This window comes from Sciurus carolinensis, chromosome 12 (assembly GCF_902686445.1).
Source record: "Sciurus carolinensis chromosome 12, mSciCar1.2, whole genome shotgun sequence".
NCBI lineage: Eukaryota > Metazoa > Chordata > Mammalia > Rodentia > Sciuridae > Sciurus > Sciurus carolinensis.
In genome coordinates, this window is record NC_062224.1 from 1,560,670 (window position 1) to 1,583,456 (window position 22,787).

General features: G+C 55.8%; 1 protein-coding gene and 1 long non-coding RNA gene across 3 annotated transcripts in view; both read left to right on the forward strand.

Annotated features, from left to right (window-relative positions):
* The window catches only part of Disc1 (DISC1 scaffold protein), a 227,927-nt gene extending 222,855 nt beyond the window's left edge, over window positions 1–5,072 (forward strand). Inside the window, exon 14 of the transcript XR_007104297.1 lies at window positions 5,020–5,072. The gene's annotated coding sequence lies outside the window, so the exon portion shown is untranslated. The remainder of the gene's footprint in view (window positions 1–5,019) is intronic.
* Window positions 5,073–8,917: 3,845 nt separating this feature from the next.
* Window positions 8,918–17,750, forward strand: LOC124961897 (uncharacterized). 2 transcript variants are annotated; one of them, XR_007104358.1, is made up of 3 exons: window positions 8,918–9,014; window positions 9,560–10,827; window positions 17,321–17,750. It is a non-coding gene; the product is annotated as an uncharacterized LOC124961897 (long non-coding RNA). The 2 variants fall into 2 exon arrangements; XR_007104357.1 differs by having other exon boundaries at window positions 8,933–9,014; window positions 9,180–10,827.
* Window positions 17,751–22,787: the final 5,037 nt, after the last annotated feature.

Sequence of the window (22,787 nt, forward strand, 5' to 3'; positions counted from 1 at the left end):
ATTGTTTGGGGCATAAATATTTACTATCGTTATGTCTTCCTGATTTATGGTTCCCTTAAGCAGTATGAAATGTCCTTCTTTATCCCTTCTGACTACCTTTGGCTTGAAGTCCACTTTATCTGATATAAGGATGGAAACCCCCGCTTTTTTACTGAGTCCATGTGCGTGGTAGGTTTTTTCCCATCCTTTTGCCTTTCGTCTGTGGATGTCTTTTTCTCTGAGATGAGTCTCTTGCAGGCAGCATATTGTTGGGTCTTTCTTTTTAATCCCTTCTGCCAGTCTATGTCTTTTGATTGATGAGTTTAGGCCATTAACATTCAGGGTTATTATTGAGATATGATTTGTATTCCCAGTCATTTGGGCTTATTTTTGGTTTTTGACTTGGCTTGGTTTCTCCTTTGAGTGGTTTTTCTCTAAGGTAGTTCCTCCCTTTGCTGACCTACATTGTTGTTTTTCATTTTCTCCTCATGGAATATTTTGTTGGGAACATTCTGTAGCACAGGCTTTCTATTTGTAAATTCTTTTAACTTTTGTTTATCATGGAAGGATTTTATTTCATCTTCAAATCTGAAAGTTAGTTTTGCTGGGTATAGGATTCTTGGTTGGCAACCATGTTCTTTCAGAGCTTGAAATATGTTGTTTCAGGCCCTTCTAGTTTTTAGAGTCTGGGTTGAGAAGTCGGCTGCTATCCATATTGGTTTCCCCCTATAAGTAATCTGATGCTTTTCACTCATGGCCTTCAAAATCCTATTTTTATTTTGAATGTTAGGCATTTTCATTATAATATGCTTTGATGTGATTCGTTGTGATTTTGTGCATTTGGTGTTCTGTAAGCCTGTTGTATTTGATTTTCCATTTCATTCTTCAGGTTTGTGAAATTTTCTGATATTATTTCATTGAATAAGTTGTTCATTCCTTTGGTTTGTATCTCTGTGCCTTCCTCAATCCCAATAATTCTTAAATTTGGTCTTTTCATGATGTCCTATAGTTCTTGGAAATTCTGTTCCTGATTTCTTACCATCTTATCTGTTTGGGCAACTTTATTTTCAAGATTAAATATTTTGTCTTCATTGTCTGAGGTTCTGTCTTCCAAGTGGTCTAGTCTTTTGGTGATGCTTTCCATTGAGTTTTTTATTTGGTTTATTGTTTTCTTCATTTCAAGGATTTCTGTTTGTTTTTTTTTTAGAATATCTGTCTCTTTGTTGAAATGATCTTTTGCTTCCTGCAGGTGCTCTTTCAGCTTATTGGTATTATCATTCATTGCCTGCATTTGCTCTGTTATCTCATCCTTTGCTTCACGAATCATCTGAATCATGTATAATGTATAATCTGAAGTATAATCTGAAGTCTTTTTCTGACATTTCTTCTAACATATTGTCATTGGATTCTATTTATATAGAATCTAGATTTGTTTAAATCATTTTCTTCCCTTGTTTTTTCATGTTGTTCATGTATCTTCCCCTCTAGCAGTGGAGATCTGGGGTATTGCAGATTTCCCCCTATAGGCTTATAGTGGCCCTATACGTTTCCAAAACCTTTTCTTTAAGGGGAGATCAATATTAGCAGTGCCCAATTCAGACACTATGCAATCCTAGACCAAATAGCCCCTATGAGGACAATAACAAAATTGTCATAATAAACAGAATGAGTTCAAATATTATCTTCAGTAAAACAAACAGATTTGCAATAAGATCTGCAGTTTCTAATGGAGGACAAAGAGGATGCAGAGGGATGTAGGATGTAGCTGTTAATGGGATAAGAAAAGAATATACAGAAGTTGTAGATAATAGAAAGGGTGAGAGTGTAATCAAAAGAAATTGGATGTTAGCATGCAAAAAGGGAGAAAGAGACTCTGAGGGAACAGGTAAACAAAAGGAAAAGAGAGCAAGAAAAGTAAAGAAATAAAAACTTAAAATTGTTTATTAAGGAGAAGAAAGAAAATCTACAGTATAACACTCATATAGTATTCAAACCTCCTAGTCTTTAGTAGCCTGATTCATGAGAGGTACCTGACAATGAGCTTCAAGCCTCCAGCAGGCGTCTCAGGATGGGATTTGCCCCACCTAAAGATGGTAGCTATGGCTTCCAGGATTATCCAAGATGGCCGCTCTGGCTTCCAAATGTGTTAGCAAATGGGGAGCTGCAGCTCAGAGGTGGACATGGTCAGCTGGAGGTCCTGGAGGTGGGATGCAGTTGGTCAGGCAGGGGTCCTGGAGGTCGAGTGTGTTTGGTGTGGTTGTGGGATCCTGGAGGCCGGGTGCAATCAGTCGGTCTGGGGTCCCGGTGATAGGGCGCAGTCAGTTGGTCTGGGGGTCCTGGCAGCAGGGAGCAGTCAGTCGATGTGAGGGTCCCAGAGGCAGGGAGTGATTGGTCGGGCTGAGGGATCCTGGAGACGGGGCTCAGTCAGTCTGGCCAGGGGTCCTATGGGGCTGTTGTCTCAAAATGGCGGCAGCCACGTGTAATCAAACCTGCAGGTACTGTAACAGTGAACTTCCAGGCAACAGCAGGCAGCTGGCGCTCCACTGGCAGTCGGCGATCAGTTTGCTGACAGTTGTCAGAAGATCAGGAGGTGAACCTTGGGTGGTGGGCGATGGGTAGGTGAAAGGCAGGCGATGGACAGGTGAGAGGCAGGCAAATGGCGGATGATAGGCGCCTGACAGTGAGCAATCTGCACTCAAAAAAGGTGTTGATATGCTGGCAGACTGCAGGTGATCGCAGCAGACAAATGGGGTAAACAGCAAGGGATCGATAAGCAGCAAAAACTGCCTCACCAAGAAACAAATATCCTCTGCTTGAAACCGGAATTTCGGAGCAACAAGTAACGCAGCCTCCTTCTAGTCCGCCATCTTGGATCTCCTCTGCATTTTTTATTTAGAAACGAGGTCTTGCTAAGTTGCTGAGGCTGGCTCTGGACTTGTGATCCTCCTGCCTCAGCCTCCAGTGTCACTGAAATTGCAGGCGTGGCCACTGCGTGTGGCTGCACAGTCTTTGGCCCCGGGTGCCTGTTTCTCTCACATGTCAAGAGCGGGTGGTCGGGGCAGCTCCCAACTGCCATGTTGGAAGTGCAGGTCTCTCCTCCCTCCAGCTGACAGAGCTGACCTCCTCCAAGGCCCAGCGCCAGCCGAGCTTCTCAGGGTCCTTCCCAGACTCCCTTGGAGGGTGGTGTGCCCCTTGGCCATGTCCCAGCGGGTGGTGGCCCTCCCGCCAGCCTGCCCTCTGCATCCCCCCAACTCCGCGCCTCTGCTCAGCTTGTGCCTCCCGCCGACCCCCCCCCCATGGACACCGCGTCCTCCAGAGGCTTTCTTCTGTTCTGCCCGCTCCTTAGCCTCGCGTGGAGTCTTCTGCCCTCTGAAGCCGAGCCGCTTCCTCTGGGGTCTGCCAAGCCCTGAGCTGCTCTCCTCTTCCTACTGCCCATTCCTGCTCGGGTATCGCATGGGCTCCCTGGGTGCCCAAGATCAGTAACCGAGTCCGCCTGTCTTTCCCCAGCCCACATCCTCCTCCCACCGTCCCAGGTCAGAAAGTGCCATGCAGTTTGGGAGTGTCTTCCTGGCCCCTCAGGAAGGGCTCCTCCAGCCAGCGCAGGTTCCCAGGAGGAGAACCTGCAGACCCGGGTGCAGCGTGTGACTTCATGTGGCCTGGGAGCTCCAGGCATGGAGCCCAAGGCACAGTGTGCCCGTGTGTTCCGGGAGGAGGGCCGAGGACCACGCCAGGACTCTGGGGGCCTCCCCAGGCCCCGCTTCCTGGGCTCCTTCCCCACCCAGGCCCTCGTTCTGTCCCTCTGGTTATAGGAAGGACAATTGTCACATCTGGGTCATCTGGGGAGGAGGGAGGCAAGGCCCCCAGGTCTGGGGAAGAGGAGATTCTGGAGTCTAGGCTCAGGGACAGGGGTGAGGTCCCAGCCGTTCGCCCAGTGCGGGGCGCTGGCCCCTGTGCCTGGCCACACATCGTACCCTTCAGTGCAGCAGGACAGCCACACTGCCTGTGGCCCAGAGCCCCAGAGGCCTGCCCGCCTGCCCACAGGGAGAACTTGGAGGGAAGCCTCAGCTACGGGTGTGTCTGGGGCGGGAGGGAGGGCGGTGAGGAGGCTGGGCTTGGAGGACGACTTCACATTCTGTTTTCTCGCACTCACAACCTGCTGCGGGTAGGGGTGGGCACGACTGGACCTGCCCTAAATGTAGGTGGGAGAGCAGGAGCGGTTCCGGGGGAGGAAGCCATCATCCTCAAGCTGTCCCAGGATGGCCAGCGCCGCAGAAGCTCTAGAGGGTCGGATAATGTGCGGCGCCTGTCCCACGTCCCACCCATCCCCAAATCTGCTCAGGGCTTGGGAGACCGACTGGAGGTGGATGCTGGGGTGGGGCTCACACCGTGAGTCCATAAGGCAGCGCCCAGAGGAGGGGTCAGGGCACAGCTGGCACTGGGCCCGAGCAGCAGGGCCAGGTCTCCCCAGGGCGAGTCTGTAGGATCAGGAATCCCCCTAGCCAGCCGTCAGCTGGGCCTCTCCATCGCCCGTCCAGGCTGGCCGCCTCATGCTGTGGCAGACTTCTAGAAGTCTATTCTAGAAGACAATTCCAGGTCTTGTCGCTCCCTGGTTTTGAAAAGTCGCAGTTGTTGGGAAGGTACCTGCTTCCGGCGGTTATTTTCGGCTTCACTCGCGGCCCAGGCTGCATTAGGAATTCAAGTGCAGTGGCCGTGGCTCGGCGCCATTGTGTAGCCCCAGCGCTTCAAAGAGGACCAGGTGTGGAGAGGCCGGGAGCCGCGGCCACGGGCCAGTGTCTGCACGTGCGGCCTGGCGCGCTCGCCCGCCTCCCCCGAGGACGCTGCCTCCTAGACTCCCCAGCAGGCGGGTCCTTACCTGTGGGGATTCGGGGTCCTCTGCAGGACAGTCGTGCTGTTTGTCCAGAAACCAGAAGCAGGAAGAGCAGGTGGTTGGCTCTTTCAATTAGTCCCACCCTAATTGAAAGGCCCGGGAGCTGAAGGAGCAAATCAGCCTCTCCCTGTCTTCTGGCCGCTTCTCAGCAGAGCCTCCTGGACGCAGCGGATCAGCGGAATTCTCCAGTCCAGGCAACCCTGGGACCGACGACTACAGAGACCCGTGCCCCTAGGAACCGGGTGAGGCCGTGGCCTTCTCGGACCTCAGTCTGGAGTCTCCACAGCAGGTGACAGGCCCGTCACTGGGCTGGTGAGCTTCCAAGGGACAGGGTCTCCACCCCACCTCTCAACGGGGACATTAAGGGCTTCAAACACTTGTTTGAAATTCACCACAGAAGGGACGGTGGGGCCTTCGGGGACCTCCTCAGACTCCAGCCACTCTTCCCATTCTTCCCTACTGGTCACCTGGAGAGGTCATGGCAACAGTGGACACCGGCTCCCCGAGGAGGGGCATTGTGAGCTGGAAGGACTGTGTTCAGCCCGGGACAGAGCCCTTCAGGGGAGCAACGGGGTCCTCTCCAAGGAGGGTGCGCTCGGGGACAGGCAGGTTGGGCCTGCTGTCCACTCAGTGTGGCTCTTCCTCCTTCTCATCTGCGAAATATTTGTTCTGCCTTTTTTTTCTATTAGGTTTGTTCATTTTTTCTTATACACAATACAAATAAATATGCATGATAGACAGCTATGTCAAATCAACTTTCATATGTCTTAAGTACTGTGCTTCTGTGTTTTGTATTATATATGCATGTATTCAGTCATACATGGGGCGTGTCTGCACACCTGTGTCTGCGCCTGTTGCAGGGCTATGTGCATGTGCGCATCTCTCCCTGTACCTCTCATCTTTCCCTGCACCCCTCCGTCTCTCCCTGCACCCCTCCGTCTCTCCCTGCACCCCTCTGTCTCTCTGTCTTCAGTACCCCTCCGTCTCTCCCTCTACCCTTCCGTCTCTCCCAGTACCCCTCCGTCTCTCCCTGCACCCCTCCGTCTCTCCCTGCACCCCTCCGTCTCTCTGTCTTCAGTACCCCGCCAGCTGTATGGTTGGCAATCCTCTGCTGCAGGCTGTGGCTTCTCCTTTTGCTTTGATTTTGATATGATTACTGGCTGTTGAACCCAGGGTCACTTTACCTCTGAGCTGCACCCCTGGCCCTTTTTATTTGTTTATTTTAAGACAGAGCCTTACTGAGTGGCTGAGGCTGGCTTCAGACTTGTGACCCTCCCGCCTCGGTCTCCGGAGTCACTGGGATTACAGAAGTGTGCCACGATGCCCAGCAATTTACAGGTTTTAATGGCCATCCTTTGTCCTGGTGAGATGGCTCTCTCCTACTGGCAGTTGGCATATGATTTCTTTACAGTGACTGGGTTCCGCGTCTGGTCTAGTTGTTCTCCTGTTCCTGGGTGACAACTGCGTTCCCCCTCTGGTCTACCACGGCCGCCTGTGGTCCTGTCTTGGCCACTTTCTCCGCCATGCCTTCCAACACTGCAGCACATGGTGGCCCTCAGGACTGTTGGTTGCACAGATGAATAAAGCCCAATCCTGGGCTCTGGTGTGGACGGTGGGACGCTGTCCTGCGGGGTGTGCGGGAGCCCCGTGCCGCCATCTCCAGGCTGGGTGCCCTTTCCCTTCCTGACCCCTCACTCCCTCCCTCCAGCCCCGATGGCCACCTTCTTGGGGCCCCGAGCACCACACCCCAGACACGCTCCCGCCCCATCGTACAGGGGCTGTGAGTGGGTTTAACCTTGGGGGCCTCACCTGCTGCCCCTGGCTCCCTCCAGGAAAGCTATGGACGTGTCCTTGAGCTCCACCCGGCACCAGGTAAGGCTCGGGCAGCACAGTAAGTGGCTTGCGATGGACACTCCGGGCCTGGGCGGGGCTCTGAGCGGGCAGCCTTCCAGGCTGCTGGCTCGCCTCCGGTCTTGGCACCCGCACGCGAGCAGGTCTCCGGGGCCCCTTCCGGCCACTGGCCACGCTGGCCTTCTCTCTCGTGAGGTCTGTCACTGTTGTCCTGCCGCAGGGATCGAGGCCAGTCCCCTCTGCCCGGCGTGCTGGCGAGCGGCAGCTGGGGTCCCTTTCCCTGTGAGCACAACCCTTCCCTTCCTTGGGCTCCGATGGTCGGATCTCCATCCTGTGTCCTGGGATTCACGGCGGTGCTTCCAGACGTGGCTTCTCACCCCGTGGACCTCGGCCGGGAGAGTCGCGTCCCTTCTGCGTCGGGCCTTTCCTGGGTGGTCTCCCGTAAAGCACGTGGTCTCCTGGTGAGCAGCTTCTGCGGTTGGGCGTCTCCAGTCCCTGAAGCTGTTCTCTCATTTGCAGGATCTCTGGTTGATTCCGGTCTGTGTTCTGGGAGGCTGCTTTGACTTCGTCTTCCCAGCCCTGACTGAGTTTTTCCCATTTTGTTCTTACGTTGTACGGCCTCTTTCTGGTTCTCCGGTTGCATTTCTTCTGGGTACAGTGACTAATTGACTCCCTGATGACGAACCCTGTTTTGGGTCTTTCCTCTTCCTCCCACCAGCCTTTTTCTTCCAAAGTCTGTCTCCCCCGCCCCTCTCTCTCTCTCACCGTCCTCTGATCCTCTGTGGCCCTGGCTGTTTTGAATACCTCATGATCCTTAGTCATCTGGCATCTGTCCTTCGGAGGATGACACAAGAGGACACTGACCAGTGTCTCTGTGCCTGTGGCAGGCCTGCGACAGGGCCATGGCCTTGGGGTCCGGATGCCTGGATGCTGAGGGCGGCCCGTGGAGGCCAGCTCTCCCCAGCGCCCTCCGCTGCACAGGGTGTCCCTACCTCCACTCCTCCCACTTCAGGCTGGGTCCTTCCAGAAGCGCCTCGGGAGAGCAGGCTTGGTGTGGAGGCAGGTGTTGTACCAGGTTGGGCTCTGGGGGGACCTGCAGGGAGCAGGCAGGGCAGGGAGCAGCCAAGCACAGAGGAGCCCTCGGGAAAGGCCCCGGGTGTGACCCATGCAGCTGGGCAGAAAAAGGACAGCAAACGACCCGGGTCTGTCCCTCGGCTGTGGGCAAGGGAGCAGGGCCTGGTCAGGCATCTGTGAACCCAGCTCCAGGGCCAAGTGCGTGGTGAGGACTGCCCTGGTGGAGCGCAGGTCCTCGGACCCTGACCTTGAGTTTCACCGGCTCGACTTGGGATCTTGCAAAGACCCACCCATGATTATTCCCAATGAGAGCTGTGACCAAAGTAAGACCCACATGCAGCCACGGCAGGACGCTCTGCAGGAGGGGTCCCCGGGCTTCCTCTGTGCGTGAGGGCAGAGACCGAGGATGCCACCCAGGGCTGGGAACCCAGAGGCTCCTCTCTACAGCACCAAGGCGTGCCGGGAGCACAGTGGCCGCCAGGATGCTGGGACGGGGCCTTTACTCACGGTGGTCATTATGTCCTCAGGAAGCAGCCAGCCTGGGTGGGTTCTTTGACTTGCGAATTCAAAGACTGAAATCCACAGTCCCAGGGTGAGCGTGAGGTAGCAGGAGCCATTCGAGTGACAGAAAGCAAGCCAAGCTCCCAGAGGGGAGGGGTCCCAGGAGAGGGCTGCCTGCCGGCCAGCGCTGCTATCCAGAGCTTACATGGACCTACAGGGTAGAGAGCTGCCCCCAGCCAACCTGGCAAGGCACCCGGTGTCCAGGAGTTGCTCCTGTGCCCTGTGGTCTCAGCAGGTCACTGCTGTTTTGGTGGGGTCTGGACACCAGGCAGCAGAGTCAGCCACCTTGGTGAGGCCTGGCTGAGTCGACCCTGTATCCTGCTCCACTGTGGGGTGCCGCTGAGAGCCGGCAGGGTGCACCTGGAAGGGCCTGCAGAGTGTGGACCTGGAAGAGTTTCCTGGGGCAGAGGGAGGTGAGACTGCGTGGGCGAAGCAGCCACCGAGGAGCATGCGGCGTCCAGCCCAGGTCTAACTGGCTCCGGCAGCTCTTACCAAAACCACTCACCGTGGACTAGCAAGGCCCTTCCTCCCTCGCTACTGGCTGGCTTCGTTATGTGCCAAGGACCAGCCTTGGCATGAGGCAGTTGAGAGAGGCAGAGGTGCCCCCTGGATCAGAGGCAGTCGGGTCCCAGGGACCACAGAATTTATGCTTTGGAAACAGGTGACCCAACAAGTTGAGACCCAGCGTTCAGTTTGGAAAGAGTCTGGAGCCAGCGGCTGGGGCAGGCCCTGGGGAGTGGACGGGCCCAGCCAGGTGAGAGGTGCCGGGTGGCAAGGGGCACTGCCTGCAGCTTTGCTTCACTGTGGTTGACTTCTTAACTGACAGTGTGACACGGCCAGAGCCCCTGCACTCTCCTGTCTGATTGGCTGCTGCGGGACCCCCAGGCCATGGTGCACGTGAGGGAGGCTGGGACGCGTCTCCAAGGTTGAGTCTTCAGGCAGGAAGGGTTGGCATTGATTTCTTTCTCTTGGGTGCAAAATGCGGGAAATCCTGTTGCAAACGAAGGGGGCTCCATGGTCTCAGAAGTGACAAGAGGGACACAGTCCCCACCAAGGAGAGAGCACAGCTGCCTGCTGCTGCATCCGGCCAGGCGCTGGCTCCCAGGCTGCTGTGCAGTGTGCACACTCCCTGCCCTGTGGAGTTTTGCATCCAGCTTAAGACAGCAGAAAGAACCGTGGGTCTGCATTTCTTCCTCTGTTTCCCAGGTCTCGGGTTGCAATGAAGTCCTCGTGGGAAGCAAACCACCAAACTCCCCTCCCGTGTCTCTACAAGACAGTTCTGAGCTCAGATCCGTTCTGTTCCCTTTTGGTGTTTTGTGGACTTTGAATTCCAACAGCCCTCATCTGTGTGCAGTTAAGAATGTCTACTGATTTCAGAAGGAAGTCTTCAGTCGGGCCCTCTGCGACGCGGCTCTCCTTTAATCCGTCTTTGGTGGGCATCGGCAGCAACGCTTCTTTCTTGGAGGAAACATATAAGAGCCAAAATTTATCGGGATCCCAGATTTTTTAAGTTAAAAGCTCACCTGGGTCTCATCTGACCCATGACTCCACCAACTCTGTCCAACAAGAAAGGAAAACATCCTCAGAGCAAGAGCGGACTTGTCCAACTGGCGGGATGGCGGAGATTCCAAATCTGGAGGACCGTGACCTGGAGGTGTCCCCGGCAGCACACGTCTGCACGCCCAGCACCTGGGCCGGGCAGTGAACGGCGGGGTAATTCTAGAGGAGCAGGGAGCGGAGCACGGTTTGGTTTTCCTGGGGTGACAACTGGGACTCTTGTTTCCCGGGTTCTAACCAGCAGGCTCCCATATCCTGAGGCCTTGCTTGGCAGGTGCGAGCCCTCATGGACTGCTGGGCCCCAGCCCCCGTCCAGGCTCAGCCCTCCCTTCTCACACCCGCGGCCAGGTGGGGGGCAGTGGCTTTCCTGGCCGCAGTGGCCGCAGCTCATGCAAGGGGGCGGGCTGCTTTTCCCTCCTCCAGGGCGGCGCTCCAGGGCCGCCTCCGCGGGCGCGTGCCAGGCAGTCCAGGAGCTCCCTCTTCCTCTCACCAGACTGCCAATGAGCAGAAATGGCATTAGAACCCAGTATTAGGGGAAATAGTTTGCCCCCTGGGTTTCCCTGCGGTGCCTCCCTCCTCGCCTCCGCGCCTCTAAGAACCTTCGTGGGGGATGGGAGAGATCCACGTGTCCAGGGGCAGCAGAAGCCTGGAGCCCTGCTGGCTTCTCAGAAGGGCCGCAGAGGTAAGGGGCAGGCAGGCAGCGACTGCTGCACTTGCCTGGTGTGCTGGGCGCCCCTTCCTGTCCTGACAGGACAGCGTGACTGGGTGGGTGCTGAGCACCCCGAGGGTCCAGGGCTGCAGGAAGGCCGGCCACCGAGCGAGGACCATCATCCTCCAGCTGCCAGGATGAGGCCGCCTGCAGCAACCAGGGAAGGAGCCAACAGAGGGAGAGGCCTGGCCTTTGAGGAGCCGTTCAGGTACGAACACGGGGCTCGGTGGTCCTGGCGGAGTCGAGGACATAAATATCCGCAGACACACTCAGGCCTCTGAGTCACCTGGTAGGGTGAGCGCGGCGGCCATCCCGCCCCAGCCTCGAGGCATAACATCCAAACAACCAGCGGCTCTGGCACTCACGGGACTCCAGCTCTGTCCCTGGGTGATGAGAACACCCCAGACAGCCCAGCGGACAGGCTCAGCCTAACGGCTGGCCCACCAGATGGGCCAGGGCAGGCCCCCCGCCGGGCTCTGCCCCTCACCTGCAGGGCAGGCGGAGCTGGGGCACCTCAGGGCCTGGAGTGAGCCTGGGGTGAGTCAGAGCTTCGCCCTCCTTGGCCCTCTAGACATGGGGGCAAACTCTCCCAGTAGTTTCAAGCCAATGCTGTGGTTCAGGTCTTCTCACATGGCCACCGGACGCGGTGAAGCAGTCGAGCTGTCTGACCTGCCTGTCCAAACGGTAATCGCCTCTTTCCCACTTGTTCTAATTAGTTACACGGGACACTAGGATGCACTCCGACACAGCATCATAGTGGAGGGTGGCCTCTCCTTCTGGTGGCACCTGATGCAGAATCACACGGGTGGTGCCGTCACATACGCACATGGGTAATCACGTCCCGTCCACTCCACCATCCTTCCTGCCCCTCCCCTCCCTTCATGCCCCTCTGCCTGACCCAAAGTCCCTCTAGTCTTCTCTAGCCGCCCCACCCCCCACCTTCTTGTGAATTAGCATCTGCACGAAGGAGAAAACACTCGGCCTTTGGTTTGGGGATTGGCTTATTTCGCTTAGCATGATATTCTCCAGCTCCATCCATTTGCCAGCAAATGCCACCTTTTCATTCTTTAAGGCTGATGATATTCCACTGTGTGTATGTAGCACACTTTCTTTATCCACTCATCTGTTGAAGAGCACCTAGGCTGGTTCCATAGTTCAGAAAATACTTATGGAACCCCTACTGTGTGCTGGCTGGTTAGATGCAGCAGTGAACCAAGCAGACGTAGACGTCTCCCTCAGGGACTCGACTCGCTAGGCCACCTGGCAGCACACGTCTGTCACCTACGTGGGAGGGTGGTGGGGACGTGTGCGGCGGAGAGTGGGTCCAGGGGACCAGGAGCCCCAGGCAGGGGCTGGGACAGGGCGGTTGAACAAAGCCAAGGAGGAGGGAGAGAAGTGGTCACAGATGTGGGCGGGGCGGTCAGCCCGGGCCGAGTGTCGCAGGGGCCTGGGAGGGGCGGCAGAGGCAGAGGCAGAGGGGCAGGCGAGGTGCAGGCGGACGTCAGGGGGCCATGGTGTGGGGGCAGGAAGGGCAGGGAGAGGCCACATAGGCTGGACACGTGGGGTTTAAGGATTTCCGTGGCACTCTTAGGTCAGGAGCTGCAGGGATGCTCCGGACAGAGGCTTGGCAGGGTTTGACTCTGGTTTAAGGGCTCACCAGCTGCCGAGTGCAGACAGTAGGAGGCGCGGAGAGCACACAGGGAGCCTGGTGGGCGGTTCCGTCAAGGATCCGGGCCAGAGATGGTCCTGGGGCAGGGGAAGCGAGGGGCCAGGAGAAGGGGCTGGAGTGCAGGTCTGGATGGCAGGGAGCAGGATCCCCACCAGCTCCACGTGGGGCGGAGAGAAAGTGCGCAGGACCCGAGAGCGAGAGGCGGACTCACGCCCTGCCACCCTCTGGCGCCTGAGGCACCCAGGCTGCCTGCCTCCTGTTCTGCCGCCGTGCACCTTTGAGCGCTATTTGATCTGCAGGCTGGAGGACAAGGGGCCACTTTGGCTGGCTACAGAGTCCTGAGTGGCATCGGCGAACCTCGTGTGCACAGTGGGCCGGAAGCAACGTCCCCGCTCGCTGAGCGCCCACGCCTGCTTCTCTAGGCTCCCCAGACACGGGGGCGCAGGCTGTCCTCCCAGTCCACGGATGGGAACGAGCGGGCTCAGGGCTCAGCAACTTGCCCGGGGTCGCGAGGGGAGCCCTGGACCACGTCCCTGGTCCTCAGCCCTGTCCCTGCAGCTCCCAGCCCTGGGTGGGTGGACAACAGAGGTGTGGGGATCTGGAGGACGCAGGGAGACGCCCGAGGGTGGCGCTCCAGGGCTCTGGCCTGGCACCTCCCTGCTGCTGTGAGCGCTATCACCCACACCACGCCAGGGAAAGTGGACGGAAGACGGTGCTCACAGGCTGCCGGGCCCTCGCAGGCCGCCGAAGCCAAGCCACCGGCCTTCCCGCGCTCAGCCTCACTCGGCCTGCCTCTCCTGCAGCCCCTGAAGCCCTCGGGTGTTTCCCAGGCCCCCCTGACTCCCCGCTGACTCTCCTGAGTCGACTGGTCTCTGCAGACTTGACTCCCAATTCCTGCTGCCTGTCACAGATCCTGGGGTGCCAAAGGACGCAGGGAATGAACACCCTGGAATCTGAAGTCACTGTTCTACCCCTGGGAGCCTCCGCCTACAGAAACACAAGAAATTCCCTTCAGGGTCTCCATGTGTGCCCCACGAGGGCTGAAGCGGGTGCCCAGGGCTCCGGTCTAGCCGGGAGCAACGCAGCCTTGGAAGAACTTGGCCCCCTGCTTGGATGAGACTCACCAATGCCCAGCACACGGCTGGGCTGGGCTGAGGGAACCAGAGCCCTGGGCGGGTCTGTCCCCTCAGCTGTCCAGGCCGCACGCCACCCTCCTAAGGAGGCCAGTGCCCCATCCCCTGCAGGGCCCTGAGCAGCTGACCAGGGTGGTCCCCTGCATCCTTGCTCAGCCAGGGGCCTCAGGAGAGTGAGTGCTGATCCTGGCCTGCTCTGAGTCCAGGGGCTTCTAATCCTGGAGGAATGGAGCCGGAGGGCAATGGGAAGGGACAAGGGGACCCTGCGTAGCACCAACCTGCCCTTCCCCTCGGGGCCATCCGAGTTGGTGCCCTGGCCCAGCGTGTCACTTCAGGGGCAGCAGAGCACCATGGCCAAGAGCCAGACACCTGCTGTGCCCAGCTGGGTGGGGGACAAGCAGGGCAGGACCCGGACAAGCAGCGCCAGGAGGGGGCCGGGCGCTGCCTGAGCTTTTCACTGACTCAGCACCAGAGTGAGGCCAGCGGCATGTGGGGGGGACGCGTCAGAGGAGGACAGCGGCTGGGAAATAGGTGACAGTGCAGCTGGGCTCAGCTGTCCTCCCAGGAGGCTTGGGTGGGGGCCTGGTGACCAGCACACAGGACCCGGTGAGGGTCACAGAGGCTGAGGAGCCAAGGTCCTTAGCACCCGAGGGCTTCTTCTCCAGAGCTGGGGACAGGCGGCCCAGTGGACTCTGCAGAAGGGAGAGCCGCACCTCCAGAGGCTCTGGGAGGAGAGAGGAAGCAGACTGCCCTCTAGGGAAGGGAGTGGGTGGTCTCTCCCCAGCTGTGTGACCCCTGTGGACTATCCCTCTAGGGAACAGCGTGGGCGGCCTCTCCTTAGCTGCATGACCTGCGTGGACTGTCCCTTTAGGGAAGGGCGTGAATGGTCTCTCGCCAGCTGCGAGACCTGCGTGGACTGTCCCTCTAGGGAAGGGTGCGGTCTGCCTCTCCCCAGCTGCGTGACCTGCGTGGACTGTCCTCTAGGGAAGGGCATGAGTGGCCTCTCGCCAGCTGCGTGACCTGCGTGGACTGTCCCTCTAGGGAAGGGTGCAGGCTGCCTCTCCTCAGATGTGTGACCTGCGTGGACTGTCCCTCTAGGGAAGGGCGTGGGTTGCCTCTCCCCAGCTGCGTGTCCTGCGTGGACTGTCCCTCTAGGGAAGGGCAGGCTGCCTTGCCCCAGCTGCGTGACCTGCGTGGACTGTCCCTCTAGGGAAGGGCGTGGGTTGCCTCTCCCCAGCTGCGTGTCCTGCTTGGACTGTCCCTCTAGGGAAGGGCATGAGTGGCCTCTCCCCAGCTGCGTGACCTCGTGGACCGTCCCTCTAGGGAAGGGTGTGGGCTGCCTCTCCCCAGCTGCGTGACCTGTGTGGACTGTCCCTCTAGGGAAGGGCACGGGCTTGCCTCTCCTCAGCTGGGTGGCCTCCGTGGACTGTCCCTCTAGGAAAGGAGGTGGGCGTCCTCTCCCCAGCTGCGTGACCTGCGTGGACCGCCCCTCTAGGGAAGGGCGTGAGTGGCCTCTCGCCAGCTGCGTGACCTGCGTGGACTGTCCCTCTAGGGAAGGGTGTGAGTGGCCTCTCCTCAGCTGCATGATGTGCGTGGACTGTCCCTCTAGGGAAGGGCGTGGGCTGCCTTGCCCCAGCTGTGTGAGCTGCGTGGACTGTCCCTCTAGGGAAGGGTGTGAGTGGCCTCTCCTCAGTTGCATGATGTGCGTGGACTGTCCCACTAGGGAAGGGTGTGGGTGGCCTCTCCCCAGTTGCATGACCTAGTGGACTGTCCCTCTAGGGAAGGGTGCGGGCTGCTTCGCCCCAGCTGCGTGACCTGCGTGGACTGTCCCTGTAGGGAAGGGCGTGGGCTGCCTCTCCCCAGCTGTGTGACTTGTGTGAACTGTCCTTCTAGGGAAGGGCGTGGGCAGCCTCGCCCCAGCTGCGTGACCTGCGTGGACTGTCCCTCTAGGGAAGGGCGTGAGCGGCCTCGCCCCACTTGCATAACCTAGTGGACTGTCCCTCTAGGGAAGGGTGTGGGCGGCCTCTCCCCAGCTGCGTGACCTGCGTGGACTGTCCCACTAGGGAAGGGTGTGGGTGGCCTCTCCCCAGTTGCATGACCTAGTGGACTGTCCCTCTAGGGAAGGGTGCGGGCTGCTTCGCCCCAGCTGCGTGACCTGCGTGGACTGTCCCTGTAGGGAAGGGCGTGGGCTGCCTCTCCCCAGCTGTGTGACTTGTGTGAACTGTCCTTCTAGGGAAGGGCGTGGGCAGCCTCGCCCCACTTGCGTGACCTGCGTGGACTGTCCCTGTAGGGAAGGGCGTGGGCTGCCTCTCCCCAGCTGTGTGACTTGTGTGAACTGTCCTTCTAGGGAAGGGCGTGGGCAGCCTCGCCCCACTTGCGTGACCTGTGTGGACTGTCCCTCTAGGGAAGGGTGTGGGCTGCCTCTCCCCAGCTGCGTGACCTGCGTGGACTGTCCCTCTAGGGAAGGGCGCGGGCTGCCTCTCCCCAGCTGCATGACCTGTGTGGACTGTCCCTCTAGGGAAGGGTGCGGGCTGCCTCTCCCCAGCTGCGTGACCTGCGTGGACTGTCCCTCTAGGGAAGGGCGCGGGCTGCCTCTCCCCAGCTGCGTGACCTGCGTGGACTGTCCCTCTAGGGAAGGGTGTGGGCTGCCTCTCCTCAGCTGTGTGAACTGCACCTGCAGGACAGGCTTCAGAGTCGCCGTCCCTGCCGGCAGAGTAGGGAGCAGAGCCCAGGCCTGCGGCTTGGAGCGCCCAGTTCCCTGCCTAGCCCTTGGTCAGGGAGAGGCTTCCTTCTGAGCTTTCCGAGGCATTTCCTTGGTGGTTTAATCCGTCTCCTGTTACCTTAGGAAGGCGTCTTAGGGCCTTTGGCTGCTGGCTGGGCACCCTCAACCGACACCTAACTTAGGGAGACTCTATCCAGGAAGGCTCCGGCCCTCTGGCTGTGGCCCTCCCTGCCAAACCTTGGGATCCATAGCCATTAGGCACAGCTGAGTGATTACGCAGGAGACTCGGACACCGGCTGAGATGTTTCTGTTCATGATAAAATTCTTTCTCTCCCCTAAAATATACATTTATATCAGGCAAGCATAATGACATGAGTAGCCCGTTCATCTTTTCTTTTCCCACCTCTGGGACACTTTTTTCAAAAACCCATTTTTGCCTTGAGTTTCTGTTATGAGAACAATTCAAAGATGAAAGTCCAGAAAGTTAGCTTTTAAACCTGGCAGTAAGCCCTGTGAACCCACCAACATCAAGAGAGAGGGCACTGGAGCCCCGTCGGCCATGATGAGGTCATCTCAGAAGCAGATCCTGCCCAAGTTCAAATTCAACACAGACGAAGGTTTTAAAAATAAAACGGGCTGGGAAGGAGAAGGAGCTTAGCTGACCCAACTCCAACCCAAGAGACATGATCTGGCCCAAATGATAAAAATAGAGATCTGTCCAAGAATAACAACAGCATCCAGCTGGGGAAGGCTTTTCATCCAGCTAGTCAGAAAAAAATAGAAGGTAAAGCCTTTCCCAGTCCATCCAGCTGCCCCATCGGGAGCCCTGGGTCTTCACGGGTCCACTCCTGAGCCACAAGTGGCATAAAGGGCCACCCGTTGACCAGCCCATGGGGACGTGGTTGCCTCTGGAGGTCAGGGCCACGTGAATGGGATCCCTCTGTCCTGTCTGGCACCCGTCCTGGCCACCACATGCTGCTCCCTGGAGCAGCATCGTCTTGTTGACAAAGGGACGCTCATTCCACGAAGCCAGCTCTCTGGGGCCTGCTCCAGGGACCCCTCCTTCCTAGCTGGTGGAGCCAACACCCACCCTGGCCTCTGCCTCAGCCTCCGTCTCCAGGGTGGTATGCGTGTTAACTAGCTCCCTTGGTCTCCTGTCCCACGTCCTCTCGGGCAGGTCCTCGTCATCGTGTGTCCCGGGCGAGGCCAAGCTGCGCGGGCACCCTGTGAGTTTACGGGCTGGGCTGACTTACAGCGGAGCTGACTGAGAACGAGACCCCTTCCCACGGCTTCCAGAGCAGACTTGCTGGAGTCCTGTCCAGGCCGAAGACTCTTCCCCTCCTGAGGGAGGCCAGGGAGCCAGGCCCTCTGGCTGCATCTCAAGGCCCCACATGAAGCGACCCTGCCTCCTTTCAACCCATTGGCATTGTTGGCACACCTTTCCCAAGCTGGCAGGTCGGGCTGGAGGAGAGCCACCGCACTTCAAGACCGAAGGCCAGGTGCACGCCAGGCTCGGTTACCTGCCTACCTTGAAGACTGGTTTCATGCACAGCTAGTCGGGGGCTTGATGAGAAATCTTAGGACTATTTTAAGAGTTCTAATCAATTGCATAAATTACCCTTTGAGTTTAGATCTTTCATTAAACCAGCTTGCCACTGGCAAAAGCGGAAGGCTCCCTCCATCTGGGGCCTGATCCCTCTGGGGACGGAGAGAGTCACTCTGGTTGTTGTTTGAGAGGCCCTGGAACGAGGTGGCCGTTGAGGATCAGACTGTGGGCCTGACAACCCTAGGTTCAAATCCATCATCTTCCAAGTAAAGGAGGGTATTTTTAGTCTCTCTGTTTCTTTCCTAAAAGAAAAAAGTAAAAGGGATTCAGCTGAATAAGTTGCTTAGCCCGGCGGCCAGCACTCTGTGAGACTTAAAACAAACCATCCTTGTTGTTATTCTTATCAACCACCAGGTAATGGGTTCAGGCGATTTTGTGAGCTTCTTTGATCATTGCCACTTTCTGTGTAAACTGCACCCTTGGACTCCTAACATAACACAGATCCTCCATCAGTAAGGAAATCTGGATTTAGCGTCTTGGCTACGAGGTCAGGTTTTTTTTTTTTTTTTTTTTTTTTTTTGTCGGTCTGTTTGTATTCCTTCCACCATCTTGAATTTGACCTTGGCATTTAGCAGGAAAACAATGAAAGTGGACAAGGTGTTTTATAAAGAGGTTAAAGAACAATCATTTAAAAGGATCTAATTCACGCCTTACTTGGCAATGGAATTAGCTCAACTCTCCATGCACAGCACAGAGCAGGTCTTGGCTTCAGACTCAGGTGGGAAGATGTCTCACCACACAGCCTGCTCTGCTTTTTGTTATTCCAGTTACAGGGGAGTTAGGGTCTCTCTGTTGGTAATAAGTAGTAAATGTATTTGTATGCCTTGACGATCAGGAAGGGCATGCAAAAAGATGGAAACACTAACCACGCTCGCCAAGGACACCCACTGGAATTGGGAGAGGACCGGCTGATGTATCTCCCTGGTTGTGGATTGCTGTGTCGAGACATTTTCTCAGATGGATTCCTGTCCTGTGCTAAGTGGAGTTCCAAGACATCAGAATTATATGTTCCCCAAATACAACCAGATAGTATGTGCTCTGACTAAATAGATGATATTAACATTAGCCAGCTAAATGTGAATGGTTAATCTTGCAGACTGGGTGGACATAAGTGTGGTTAATTTTTAAATAAGCTATTGAGAAGAGTGACACTTTAAAAAATAATTTATTGCATTGAAAATCACATAAAATTAGGCATTTTAAAGTTAACAATTCAGTGGAATTTTATGTACTCATGGCATTGTGAAACACCACCTGTGTCTAGGCCTGTACATTTCCATTCACTCAAAGTAAAACCCACTACAACAGTCGGTCTCTCCCAACTCCCTCCCCAGCACCCAGCAACCACCGCCCTGCATTCCATCTCTTTGGGTATATCTGTTCTGCCACTGTGTGTACTGTCCTCTGTGTGTCTAGTCCTAGTCTGCTTAAAGAGTTGTTGAAACTCTCTCTTTATCCTTTGTCTGTGTCCTCTGCATTCTTGAAAGTGGCAGAGTGAATTCTCTAGCTGCCGTCATAGAACCATCTATTCTTCCCTTCAATGTTTGCTTAATGTCTACCTTTGCCGTTTTGAGTTTTGAGTAATGTCTATTTCGTCTGATATCAGTTTTGCAGCAATTTCACAGAGAAAGAAATGACACACACCACCCCTTTGGGAAGCAATTTGACAATATCTTAAAATGTGTACAATTTCAGACCCAGGAAGCTCTAGGTCTATGAATGTATCCAAGAGAAGTCCTGGCATGACTGCCTGAGAGATATGCATGAGAATATTCATTGCAGAATCAGAAAAAGAGCTGGATAAATGTGGTATGCTTCTAAGATGATATAAATAGATAGACCTAAAAAAACTAAGCCAAGTGCAAAATACCATTTATAGCATGAATACACTTATGTAAGGTTTTGAAGCATGATAATACTTATCTTGCTTATGGATTTCTGTATACGTAATGCAGTTATTTTTTTTTTTTTTAGTCAGTTTTTATATTGCTGTCGCCAAAAGATCTGACCAGAACAACTTAGAGGAGGCAAAGTTTATTTTGGCTCAGTTTCAGAGGTTCAGTCCATGGTGAGTCAACTCCATAGCTCTGGGTCCAAAGTGAGGCAGAGCGTCATGGTGCAAGGGTGTGTCAGAGGAAAGCAGCTCAGGACACGGCATGAGGAGGCAGAGAGCTCCACTCACCAGCGACAAAATATACGCGCCAAAGACATGTTTGCAGTGGCCCATGCCTCCAGCCACACCCCGCCTGCCTACAGTTACCACCAGTTAATCCGAACCCGTGGATTAATCCACCAGTTAGATTACAACTCTCATAATGTAACCATTTCACTCTGAACTTTCTTGCATTGTCTCACACATGAGCTTTTGGGGGCCACCTCATATCTAAACCCTAGCAGTTAGTTACTCAAAGTGAACTAGAAGAACATATATCAAGTGATAAGAGTAAATAGTTTTAGAAAGAAGGGAGGTGACTCTCCTATGAATAGGGAGGAAAGTGACATGCAGTTTTACTTATAAATATTTCATTTTTAAAATAATTTCTAATCTAGCAAGTGGACACACATGCTTATTTTAGGATTTCTAAAAAAGATTTTTTAATTTTTTAAAATTTTATTTGTTCTAATTAGTTGTACTTGGCAGTGGACACATTGATATATTTTGATAGATCAAGCATAAGGTCATGTTTAAGTGCACCGTGTTTTCTTTCTCCCCTAATTCATTGATGGACACTTCGATTGACTCCATGGTAAATATAAGCACTTCTGTCACCTTACACACTTAATTAATTGAGTATTTAAAAGTTGCCGCTTGGAAGGGAAGGTGTAGACCTGCGTGCTGAGGACACGTCCCTGGCTGTCCCATGGCACAGGTAGCCAGAAGGCTACACAGAGGAAACACACCCCATCCCAAACCAGCCCAGGCAGCAGGGAGGTGTTGTGGACCGGAGTGAGTCCGCAACCTGACCTTGACCCTGGGCCCCTGACCTTGAGCCTGGGCCTGACCGAGCGAGGCAGCACACTTGACTGGCACTGTCATTTTTTTGTTATGCTAACTAATGAAATGTTATTTTAAGAAAGAGAGAGAAAGGCGAGGAAGGAGAGTGAAGCGAAGGAAGATGTAGGGAAGGGCTGGTTGGGTCAACGTGAAGGGCAACTTGAACAATCAAACAGAGCCACGCCCATGGGAGGAGATCATGAAATGATGATTGGAAAGGCTTCTAGGACAGTTCCGCCTGGGAGTTCAGGGCTGCCGGGAGCCGTTGTCCTGAATGACGACACCCCAGCGTGGGGCGCCAGCCTGCCTGGCCGCCCAGCCCTTGGGGCGCTGCGCCTGTCTATCTGCCCGGCTCTGTGGACGCTCGGGAACCCTGAGGGTTCTCATAAGTGGTAGTGGCTCTGAGTGTTTCTCCAGGATTTTATCTGCAGCTCAGAAGGACGTTGTAGTGACCACGTTGCTTTACTCTGCTCCTCTGTCATCTGGGATTTGGCTGACCCTAGAGACACTGGCCAGATGAGTCCTAGAGAGCAAGCCCCTCACCTGTGCAGAACTGCACCCAGAGCCACCCTCTCGGGGCTCTCCCACTCCAGGCCCTGTTGCCTGCCCCCATCACCCAGGGCCAGACAACGGGGACAGTTCCTGTGACCGGAACTCCAAAAGCATCCACCCTGGCCCATCCTGGGCTGCTGGTGAATCCTTGGTGATTCTCCCTGTGGAAGCTCTGGCCACAGACCCTCCCCCTGCCTCCCAAGCAGCCCCCATGGGCGGCACACCCTCACCTCTTGGGAATTGTGTGTAATCAGCTGTCATTTCAATAACAGACATTTCCTGATATGCTGGCCCTACTACCTTGTGAATTTCCTATTGATTCCTATTTTTAATCTGCCCTAAATAAGGCAATGCCCATTTCAGATGTCGCCATGGAGACGCGTGGACCTGTGTGCTCCTCCCAGTGAACGGAACGGGCAGTCTGATGGAGGAAACTGTCCCACCCCAGGGTAGGGGGCTTTACGAAGCCAACCCAGCAGGACCCCAAAGATGCGGCTCTGCCCCAGGCCAGTGTTCCAGTCCTCGCCCGACACGTGGACCTTTCTGTAGCTCAAGTGCTTTCTAATATGCCAGCGTTCAGAGCAAACGTCAGCCAGAGTGGGTCCTGAGGACCGCTGTTGGTCTGCAGGAGCTGGGCCCTCTCCCCCTGTGCCTTGGCTGGAGCCCGAGGCCACCACCGAGGTGCCCATGCCATGCTTCGACCTGCCCACCACCCACCAGCCCTGCTCGACTCTGCGTTTGGAGGGCTGCTCTCCAGTTAGCAACACGGGACACTCACTGCTGGGTCCTGTTGCAGAGGGACTGTGTGTGTCCCCGAGTGTGGTGGTGATGGGGGAGGGCGTGCCCGCTGACCCCGAGCTGATCCTGGGGTCTGCAGACTCCCCCCTGCCGCTCTCTCCCCTCCGCTGACCCACGATGGTAGCCTTAGGACACTGTGGGGCCTTAAAACTGTCTTCGTTACCATTTCTGGACTTACTTTCTATCCCTGTGTCTAAGTCAATGCTTCCAATTTCATCCCGGAGGTTCTTAGCTCCCTTCAGCCATCGTCCCTCAAATACCCATTACACGGCCTCTGCTTCCCGGAGGAGTGTTGCATCTTTTCCAAGAGAGCTTCTTAACGAGAGATGAAAATGGTAACTGGAAAACGCAACGAAACGCCCAGGACACCCTTTGGGAGGAAAGGGTGCAGTCGGACATCCCTGGCACCAGGTGCCTTCTGCCGAGCACCCTCTGCAAAGCGGTTTTCATAAAGCGGCACAGCCAGGCAAGCGCGCTGCTCTGGCGAATCAACCCCTGTGAAAGCCAGGCCGTAGGTCTGAGGACGCGAGAGGTGTCTGCGGACAAACAGGTGAGGGACAGTGCCTGTCCAACACGGGAATAGCACCCCGTCCTCCTTGAGGCGGTCCTGACACCCGCCACCTGGCCAACCGTGGACACTGTCAGCGGAAATCCGCCAACTGGAGGGCAAATACCATGTGGTTCCCTGCACGT